The sequence below is a fragment of the Panthera onca genome, chromosome A1 (genome assembly GCF_046562875.1).
Source record: "Panthera onca isolate mPanOnc1 chromosome A1, mPanOnc1 haplotype 2, whole genome shotgun sequence".
NCBI lineage: Eukaryota > Metazoa > Chordata > Mammalia > Carnivora > Felidae > Panthera > Panthera onca.
The window spans coordinates 182982982-182994496 of NC_138339.1; the positions used below are offsets into that span (position 1 = coordinate 182982982).

The following is an 11515-nucleotide window of genomic DNA, read 5'->3' on the forward strand; positions in this document are numbered from 1 at the left end:
CACGTGGGGTTCTGTGCTGACAGCTCAGAGCCTGGAGCTTTCTTCAGATTCTGTGTCTCCCTCTCTCTCTGCCCCTCCCCCTCTTGCACTCTATCTCTGTCTCTCAAAAATAAATAAATGTTAAAAAAAATTAAAAAAAAACTTTCCAAATGCTTAAATTTCATTTGAAACAGATATTTTAGAATAAAAATATTTTGTCTTTAAAATAAAATGAAATGTATTTACAATATATTTTTCTTTGGTTAATGCTGGAATGTTGGCCTAAAAAGGGACAGTCAACATGTTTTCTCAACCCACAGCTTTACCATCTATGATTATAGCTGCTGAAAAAGATGAGTTTGACATTTCAGTGAGTATTCTGACTCATGAACAAGGAAGCTAGTCCAAATAAACTGGGTCAGCTGTAACTAAGAAAGGAAAATATGACAAAGACCATCTATCTCTCAGCTTTATGTTAATCATTTGACTCATTGTTTCTTATACCACAGACATTTTAAATAGTATTATGTGCCATTTAAAATATGGCATCATTTTGAAACCAATCACTCTGAGTTTAAAGGAAAAAAATACTTGAATCTTTTAAAGGTAAACATGATGATCTTTTCTAGAGCTGAAAGTCATTTGAAAAAGTCATGGAGTCTCTCACAGGGTAAATCTTTGTATTTCATTGGTTGGATAAGGGTACATGATGGCTGGGAAATTGAAAAGGCCTTGTGTAGTTGACATTAGTAAATGCCTGCCAGAAGAAAAGCTAGTAAAAAAAGTCTTGCCAATATACTTTTAAATGATAGAGTAAATCTTAAAACTTCAGTGAAACAAAGTTTTTAGCTGAAAACATGAAGACTGAGTTAGCATCTTGTCTTCAGGTTGTACTTTTGACTTACAAATGCACATACAGATGTGACTATACTTAACTTTTTGCCGACATCAGTTGAGAATAAGTGCAAACTAACCATCATAAAAGATAATTTATGGAAATGCTTGGAAAAAAATACCAATATTACTGAAATATGCAAAGTGCTTAAAAACCCTTTTGAATGGTCATTTTTTTATCTTGAAATAATTGTATTGATGTTTGCACTTTTGATGCAGAAAAGATAGTAAGTAACACTTCTGGTTTCTTATCAAGATATACACACCAAACTATACCAATAGTGATCTTTCTTCATCATTGTACACAGTTTAAAAAATGTCAGTTTCAAGCAAGTATTAGAATTGCAGAAACTTGTAGTACCTTTCGAACATTTCAAGTTTCTCTGATAGTAAGATGGAGATATTATTAATTCCAATTTTTTAATATGAAAAATAAAATGTGTCAATATTAGGAAGATCTGTAGAATTCATTGAACAAATATGATACAAAATCAAATATGGGTAAAATACCCATTCAAAGGTAAACTAACTAATATTACAATACAAAAGTGTAAAAGATTCATTGATATGGATTCAGATTCTACATTATGATTAATTTTTAAGAAACTACCACTGGTCAAGATGGAATATAGTATCAAAAATAGCTACAATTATCTGAAAAAGACTACTAAAATACTTCTATTTTTTTCCAACATAATTTTTGTGTGAGGCCAACTTTTCCTTATATTCTTCAAGCAGAAAAACTTATTGCAAGAGATTGAATGCAAGAATAGAAATGATAGTCCAGATCTTTTCTGTTAAGGTGTAAACCAATGGTATTCTTCTAATTACTTATTTAGGATAATATTATTTTCAATAAAATGCATTAACATATAATAGTATCTTATTATAATTGTTATTATTATTAAGTAAATTGATAAGCAAGTATTTTGAAATATCTTAATTTTAATTTCTAAGAGTATTGACAAATATAGACCATATAAAATATTTGAGGAGATTTTTAATCATTTTTAAAATTATACAGATGGGCTAGGATCAAAAAGATTGGTACTTGAACTTGTTAACAGAGATCAATGTATAAGAATGTTCAAAAAAGGAATTACTATTGTAACAGATTGTAAACAATTAAATACATTTTAAGTAATAAATGGGCAAAAGAATTATGTTGTATTAATTTATGGTACTTATTTTATCATATGACTATTTACAGAAAAATTTAAATTTAATAAACTGTGATCACAATGCAAATCCTCTAACATGAGCTCATATGAAATTTTAGCCCTGCATGGCTATAGGACAGCTCTGATTTTTTTTTCTTGAAAGGCATATTTATCTCTCTACTATGTTGGTTCTAGGTTATTCTCTGTCTCCACAACAGAATATGAATCCCTCCTTTAATTTTAAATCTTTCTGATGTTAATGTTGATAAATTTTAGAGTGTAAAGACACTCTCCTTCTATGTTCTCAGTTACTAAGATCTGATTTGTCCTGATCTGATGCTGCTCTGATATTGCACACTTTAGATATTAAAGAATTTCACACTCCCCCACTGAGATTTGGACAAGGTGCTCTTTTCAACTTTTCAACTTTTCAATAACTATAACATTTACAGGGACTTTAAAGATCTTTTGGATAAATATATATAATATATATAGGTATATTTTCAGGTTTCATTCATATATGTGTTTATTAATATATGAGAACATATGTATATGTGTGTATGACATATACACATATATATATGTCTATAACATATGCATATATATATATATATATATATATATATATTATAGACATGTATATAACTAACTGAAAACTGAAAATGTCCTTTTCAATTGTCAACATATCTTGACTTTCTGTTATATCCACTGTGAACTCTAGACATTATTTAAGTTACAGATTAAAAGGATTTTGCTTTACTGTCATTTAAATTATTTTGAAATATAAAGACAATTCTGTACACTGCATTTAGAAAGAACTTCAAATAAAGTAATTCTATGTCCACTGAAAAAATACAAATAGTATTCTAATTTCAGAACCACTGATTCTTTTTTTAATCATAGGCATTTTATTCCAAATATAGTATAGTCTTATACAGATTTGATTTCAAAATAAGAATGTAATATTAACAAGACACTGAGTCGGGCTGCAGAATGACTCATCGAAAAATATTATTGTTGAAAATGAATTTGTTTTTAACAGAAACGTTGATAAATGTTCTTTAGATTTTTTAACCTTTGATATGCAATATTTTTATAGAAAATTTGTTAATTTTTTATATAAGGAGCATCTTTATAAAATAAAATTCAGCATAATATAATGACAAACAGAGAAATATAAAATATAAAGAAAATTTGATATGACTTTTTTTATTGAATTCAGAGAGTGCTAGGGACATTCAATCAAATGGTTTTGCATTCTGGTGACATAGCTTTTAAATAAAATTTCAGTGGACATAATAAATATATTTCTCAACTTTTTCTCTATTTTTTTAAAGTCAGGGAATTTTTAATATTTTATCCATGAATAAAAAATGCATTTTAGTTTTTAAATTACACTAAAATCAAACAATCTATTAAGTTCTGATCCTGTCAGTTGGTACGTATTAGACCATGGAAAGGAGAAAACACATAAGAGGGAAATCACAACTTGAAACATTAACCACAGAATTAGAGCTCAAAAAAGTAGCAATGTCCCCTCTCATGTTTCTCCACAGCTTTTTGACATAATGCCCCAATACTATACCACAGTCAGCCTCAGACTCTAATAATGTTAATAACTGTATTGATTCCTTGACATTTGTAATTTGTTGTGCAAACTATTTGTCTTCTACTCCAAATGCCTTTATATTACCTTATTCCTTTTTAAAAAATTTTTCACTTCCTATTTAAGCTTTCTGGTTATAAAAGTAGTGTGTATTCACTATAAGAAAATAAACAAATATTACTATAACCCAACACACGAGGTAAAACCTAAATAAATTATAATGCATATGGCTTCAGGCATAGAATAGAAGGTTTAAGATGAATAGCTCAGGAGCTTGATTCCCTGGTTTCAAACCCTCTCTTTGCTAGTCTTTAATGTGTATTCTAGAACAAGGTCAATAAGCTTTCTGGGTTTCAGTTTCTACGGGAATTAAATGGTACAGATCTCATAGGGCTGATGTAAGACTTAAAATAATTAACAATTTATTAGTAATAGTGACCTCATAAGTCTGAAGATGTCTAAGATTAAATTTATCTGTTGTAAAGATGAAATTAACCTGAGAGTACTATTTAACATCCATTATACATTTGCTTTATAGAGTAGCAGTAAAATGGTGTGCTGTTACCACTCTATCTCATATTATGTATATTTAGCAACTGCTGTTTCATTTAGCATAAACATCTCCCTATACAGTAAATATTTCTCCATGTACAGTAAAAATTGTGGGTAACTTGTTCTGCAAGTGTTCCGCAAGAGCAGCAAAACTTTCTAATAAATTTTAACTCGATAAATGAGAGATGTTTTGCAATATAAGTAGTACCTGACACCAAATGTCACATGATCACAACTGAGCCAATGGTTCTTGAAATTCAGTTTGATACACAAGTGCTTTGACTTACAAGCACGTTTCCAGAACGATTTATTCTCCCCAACCAAAGTTTTACTATATTCATAATTATTGCTTTTTAAAAATAAATCTCTACTATTGTATGAACACAATGTAATTTAATCAAGCAGTCTGATATTTTGGGATATGTATATTGTTTCCATTTTTAGTTTTGGAAAGAAGGTCAAATTTAGCACTCTTTTACATATGTTTAATGCTAAGCTGTTTTATTCCTTAAAATGTTTTTCTGGTATCAGAATTACTAGAATTAGAGGTATTTAACTCATTCATTCAAACAATATTTGGTGCATGTCTGTATGGGGCCTGGCATTCACCTCAGAACACTGGCACTTACTGCCAGGTTTCCTGTCCCTGTGGAGATTGTATTCTGTGCAGAATAATTTATGTTTTTGATACACAGTGTCAAATTCTCTTATTTACAAAGCTGGTCATCTTCTCCCCAACAATTTATGAAATACTAGTCCTTAAACTTTAGCCAATTGTGAATAATCTAAACAAGTAAGTGGAAATTTAAGAAGCAAACAACAACAACAAAAATAGAAAATGTGCAATTTAACATGAGAAAAATAATATAAAATTTTTTGCTTTACTTCTTTGAGATTTATCTTAAATATATATTTTAATTGAGTGTTAATATTAAATAGCTCCTGAATTTACCAGTATCTCTCTCAATCATCTATTATCTATCTCTCCCCTGTCCACTTTTCAGTTGTACTATACATAGTGGAGAGTCTAGCTGCCAGTTTGGGTACATGGAATGAAGCGCATTTCTGAACTTCTTTTCATATATAAGTAGGCATATGATAGAGTTCTGGATAACAAGATATAAACTGATTAGATCTTCAAGTGAAAATAATTTCTTAATTTTTTTACCTTTACAAGTATTCTATTTGTAATATTCTACTTTATTCCAGTTTCAGACTCCATCTTTTCAGTTTTGCCAGTTGTTTTAGTCTGTATTTACTGATGTACAAAACAAGTACTTCTCGTGTGTTAAAATGCACCAAATGAACCCAGCAATGCTGGGTTAGAGTAAGAGCAATTGATTTCAGTCTTGACTACTATTTAGTTGTTATGTGACCTTGGAAAAGCTATTTAACATCTTTGAATTTCAAATTCTTGATTTGTAAAACAGTGATAGTAATAGCCATATCACATATATCATATGATTAATGTCAAGTTGGAAAACAGAAACTATATGTTGAATCCCGAGAATACTGTCTCAATGATTTCTTTCATTATTGTTTTAATTACTACTATTAACATTTTAACTAGAATGCCCCAAGCTTTTGATCACAAAGCAAAGCCATGTTACCTGTCCTTTTTGTGCCTAAATTATGGTGGCCTCAGGAAATTTATTGTTGGAAATTAGACATTCCTTAATGTGTCCTTCCCATTCTTATGAGAGTTCACAACGAAGTGTCTCATGTATGCTCACAAAAGAAAACAAAAAACAAACAAACAAAACAAAACAAAACAAAAAACAAAACAAACCCTGTCACTTATTTGGGAAGACTTCATGGTGCCACTGTTATTGACATAATAGCATTCATGTACAGTCTACTTTAACTGATGATACAAAAATTTGTATGTATTCTTGGAATCAAAACATTGATAACTTCTATGGAAGGTTAGGAAGAATGGCCTTATCTCTGATACTCTGAAAAATGTTATCATTGTAGCCCTGCATATAAAAGTTTACACCAAGATACCCTTGCCATATTAGCTCCATAAGTTACCAGCTTTCATCAACATCTTTCCATTAAGTTTTGTTTTGTTTTGTTTTTTGTTTTATATCTCTAAACACAGGAACAAACTTTAAATTTAAGCATGTAAGAATACAGTCATAGTAAAACAATCTTCATTGTCTGATATCACACATCTCCTCTACCCACCCAAAAAATAATGGGTATAAAGCAACCCAAAACAACCCCATACTTTATTATTATTATATGATTACTACAACTATTCAGAACGTAAATCAAAAATTGGGAAGCAAGAAAATGGGATTCATAAATATTCAAAATAATTGTTGGGCCAGTGAAATACAAGTCAAAATGTGTGTGTGAGAAGCTGGGAAGCCAAAAACATTACAATTCTACCTGAAATATGCTACTTTTCCTTGTAAAGTAAGAAATATTATCAACAAAAGCATGTTTGAGTTTTATGCTTTGCAAAAATAGATTTAAAATGTTCTTCATGGAACGAAATATGGCCCTTTGTAGCAACGTGGATGGAACTGGAGAGTGTGATGCTAAGTGAAATAAGCCATACAGAGAAAGACAGATACCATATGTTTTCACTCTTATGTGGATCCTGAGAAACTTAACAGAAACCCATGGAGGAGGGGAAGGAAAAAAAAAAAAAAAAGAGGTTAGAGTGGGAGAGAGCCAAAGCATAAGAGACTCTTAAAAACTGAGAACAAACTGAGGGTTGATGGGGGGTGGAAAGGAAGGGAGGGTGGGTGATGGGTATTGAGGAGGGCACCTTTTGGGATGAGCACTGGGTGTTGTATGGAAACCAATTTGACAATAAATTTCATATATTGAAAAAAAAATGTTCTTCATGGTATCCGATAGCACAGAAGCCTAACAATAAAGAGAATTATCATGCCTAAAAATATTCATATTTTTATAATGGGAAAAGGCAGAAAAAGTCATCACCTTTATTCTGATTTTGACATGGTGGCATGCAAGTTAAAGACATATATTCTAACAATAGATTTAAAGTGTTTAGTATGTGTTGATAATACCAGATAACCATTTTCTCTTTTATGCCTTATATTTATGATTATTATGTTGTGAGCAATGTCTTATCCAAAGAAGATTTAAATGAATATGAATCAGGAACATAAGTCAGATAACATTCATTTGTATAATTCTGTTAAAGAATAAAAACAATTTCAAATATTACAATAGATGAATACAAACAATTTACATGTGACATCGTGCACTTTCTATCTTAGAATTTGTAAAATACTTACACTTTCTCATGCTATTATCTCAGTTATTGTAGAAGAGACATGCTATTGACAGGTTTTCGATAATTATTTCCATTTTACATTGAGATAAATTGTGACATTGAAATACTTCATGGATTTTCTTAACAGTATATTATTTCAACGATTTGGACCAATGAAACAATGATGTAGGGATATGACTGAGGTAGTGGTATGAAAGAAATAGACAATAATACATGACCCATAGAAAGAATACAGGCTTATAAGTGAGAGTCTCTTGTTTTTAATTTCAGTGATCTATAATGTGTGAAAATAAATCTTTCAGACTCAGCTTTCTCATTAATAAAAGTCAGATAATACACAGTCTCCAATTGGTCTTCTGTGAAGATTTAAAATAAAAATTAAAAAAAAAAACACAAGAAAAACTATATAAAATTCCATTCAAGTTCTTAGCACATGGTATAAAAGTTCACTCATTAGTTTTCCATTGCCATTTTATTTATGTTAGCCACAACTACATTTATATTAATCACTTTCCCCAGCCCTCCCCACACCTACCCCTCCCCACACACAGTTTATTTGATCTTCTTTTAAATATTACATAAATAATTAAGGTCTCAGAATGCTATCTTTGTTATAAATAGCTTTCTCTTCTGATTTTTTAAAGAAAGCTCTCAAGCTATTAAGTCAAACTTAAATCCATGCTTTTTGAAATGGACATTGTGTCTAATATTTAAATAATAAATACATATGTTTTCATTCCTTCTAGTATAATGGATATTTAATGATGGAGAAATCCAGTTTTGTAATGTTTATTTACTTGAGAGAGAGAGGGAGACTAAGAGAGCAGGCGGAGGAGGGGCAGGGAGAGAGGGAGAGAGAAAAAAACAAGCAGGCTCCACGCGTCAACACACAGCCTAAGCCAGGGCCCAACCCCCACCAACCATGAGATCATGACTTGAGCTGAAATCAAGAGTTGGAGTCTTAACTGACTGAGCCAACCAGGTGCCCAGAGAGATCTAATTTAAATACTGTAAAGTGTTGGCGGGGGGGGGGGGGGGGGGCAGGGGGCAGGCCCCTTTGGCAGGGTGGGTGTGGTCTTCTGTGGCTGGGGGGCAGAGCCTGATGTCCAGCACCTGGGGATGTGGGTCAGGGTGGGCATGCACCAGATTTTGAGTGGGGGTCATCAGCTTCCTCTGAAAAAAGATTAGGTACAACATGAAGCAGAATGGTGCAAACGGGAAGAGCATGAGCTCTGACATCAGACAGGGGACAGAGAACTTCTAGTTGTCCAAGAGAAGCAGTCTGCAGAAATCTTTACCACCTTGGAGTAATAAAGAGAAGAAAGAGGGGCATCTGGGTGGCTCAGTAAGTTAAGCGACCCACTTCTACTCAGGTCATGATCTTGTGGTTCATGGGTTCCAGCCCTGCGTCCGGCTCTGTGCTGACAGTTCAGAGCCTGGAGCCTGCTTAGGATTCTGTGTCTTTGTCTCTCTCTACCCCTCCTGTACTTGCTCTCTTTCTCTCTAATCAATAAACATTAAAATTTTTTAATTAAAAAAATAAAGAGAAGATAGAGTATAAATAAAGTATTCGAACCCCATGGGGAAAAAAGTTAACTTCATATAACTGTGGAGGAAAAAAGAGATGTGTCAAAAGGAATCATCTATAGAAAGAAGATTGCAGTCTGTCAGAATGTGGTTCCAAAAATTTTAAGAAAAGTGAGCATTTTAAACGTACCTAGTATCCATTTGCAAGAGGAAACATAGCTCAATCCTCAGGAAAGAAGCATGGCTACATGCAGTCACTGCCCTACGTGGACGCAATATGCATCTATGAAGGAAGACTGTTTTCTGGGAAATTATGGAAAATCCAGATTGAACAGAGTTAGTTCAAAGAGGCAGGATTTCAATCACAGGGGCTGGCTTTGTCTACTGCATTTTGGAAACTTTTGCCAGCTCATTCTTAAGACAAGGAGCCCAGAAGGGAATTAGAATGATGGAGATGCTGCTAAAGGAACAGTGTAGTGCCCCCTTACCTGAGGAACCAATCATCAGGGAGCTGTATTGTGCTACGTTTTCTCCAGAATCACTTCTTGGCCACAACCCATCACTGATGCAGGTTTCAAAATACAAATTTAAGGATGGTGCCAGCAGCTTACAGAAGAGGACATGAAATGGACATCAAATGATATATTCCCCTGGGAGCATGACGCAGACAGGGGCACTCATGGACATGAGACTTCTAACTGGATTTTTATCGCACAGTCTTTTTATGATTATAAATGAAGGAAAAAAAGGAAGAAGAAGGTGACATCTGCCCTTCTTCAGGATGTCCTGCTGATTGATTGGTGACGATGTCAGGGAAGCCAAGGACTGGAAGCCTGGCAAGTGGTGCTTGTGCCCATATGTCATCAGCATCATTGCTTATAGGATTCATGAGAAGATTCTAGGATAGATAAAGGAGTTAAACCGGATACCTGATGCATACGTGACCTACAACAGAAAAGAATGAATGTACCAGGCCTGTGTTGAAGCTAAGTAACATTTTTTTTAATGTTTATTTATTTTTGAGACAGAGAGAGACAGAGCATGAACAGGGGAGGGGCAGAGAGAGAGGGAGACACAGAATCTGAAACAGGCTCCAGGCTCTGAGCTGTCAGCACAGAGCCCGATGCGGGGCTTGAACATACAGACCGTGAGATCATGACCTGAGCCGAAGTCGGACGCTTAACCGACCAAGCCACCCAGGCGCCCCGAAGCTAAGTCACATTTAGAGTAATGTTTGAGTTTCAGAAATGGGGAGCATTAGAAGTCTACCCATAGGTACTACTTACCTGCCACTAGTATAGCTTTTATAATGTGACATGTCAACCACATGATTTGATCTTCTTAACATGGAATAGAGTGTGGGAAGGCAGGTGTGACTTTGGCATTGTGTGATGTGGAGCGCACCATGAACCTCTCTGTGTTTCACTGGCAAATGGGGATTCCAGGGCACAGGTGTTCTGTGTCATGATGATTAAACAAGGAAAGGGAGTTCAGTGTGAAAAGCATAGGTTTGGGAGTTTGACAGACCAAGTGTTGCCACCCACTAGCTCAGTGATCGATAATCTGGAATTTTCAATCCTTCTGAAGCTCCTTTGTACAGAAACCCTTTTGGGGTTACAAAATTAACTTTGTGGGGTTGTCAGACTTATTTGAGATTGTATATATAGAGTACCTACTACTTTCCTTGTTGCATGGAAGTCTAGTACATAGAAGCCATTATTATGTAAAACCATTTTGAAAATGTGCTTTTCAAATGTAAGGTAGTAATAGTTTGCAAATTAGGTGACAGTAGTTTGCACTTCGCATGTTTGGAAGCCAAAATACAAATGCACACTACTTAACAGAAAACTTGATGAGAGGCAATAATTTGGAATTCATATACTTAAGATAAAAATTGGGACATTACAGGAAAGTCTTGGAGAAATAGTTCTTTTTTTTATTTGAAAAAATTTCCACTTCGTGCAGTGATAAATTTCAAATCAATTTTGTTTTTTTCTATACAAGCCTGCCACTGTGAACCTCTTCTTACTGTTTTTGAGCTGTTTGTGCTGCTTGGGTTTTGTCTCAGGATAACCTCTCATTTTCTTAGTGTTTCATTCCTCAGGTGTGTTGGAGGGAAATGAATGGTAGAAATCAAAACACACTTTGACTTCTTTTATCAGTTTGTAAATGGCATTTGGTAGGCTTTTGGAATAATAGCCCATTTCAAAAAATAAGAGACAATGTAAATTATCACAGAGGTGAGAGATTAGAAATCCGTATTTGGAGGTTGACATTGAAATAAACTTAATGTTTCCCACTCAACAACCTGCATCCTCTGAAGCCAGGAGTTCTCAGCCTTGGGTGTTCATTGGAACCATTTAGGGAGCTTTATGCACTGCTGCTGCCCAGGGTACATCCCAGAGCATACATCAGAATCTCTGGGGGTGGCCCCCAGACATGTGTATTTTCTTCTTCTTCCTTCTCCTCTTCTTCTTTTTCTTCTTCTTTTTCTTCTTCTTCTTCTTCTTCTTCTTCTTC

At 33.7% G+C, this 11515-nt stretch overlaps 1 pseudogene; it reads left to right on the forward strand.

The window, feature by feature from the left end:
• The first annotated feature begins 280 nt into the window (after window positions 1-280).
• On the forward strand, window positions 281-9620 carry LOC132680545 (PRELI domain-containing protein 2 pseudogene; annotated as a pseudogene).
• The last annotated feature ends 1895 nt before the right edge of the window (window positions 9621-11515 follow it).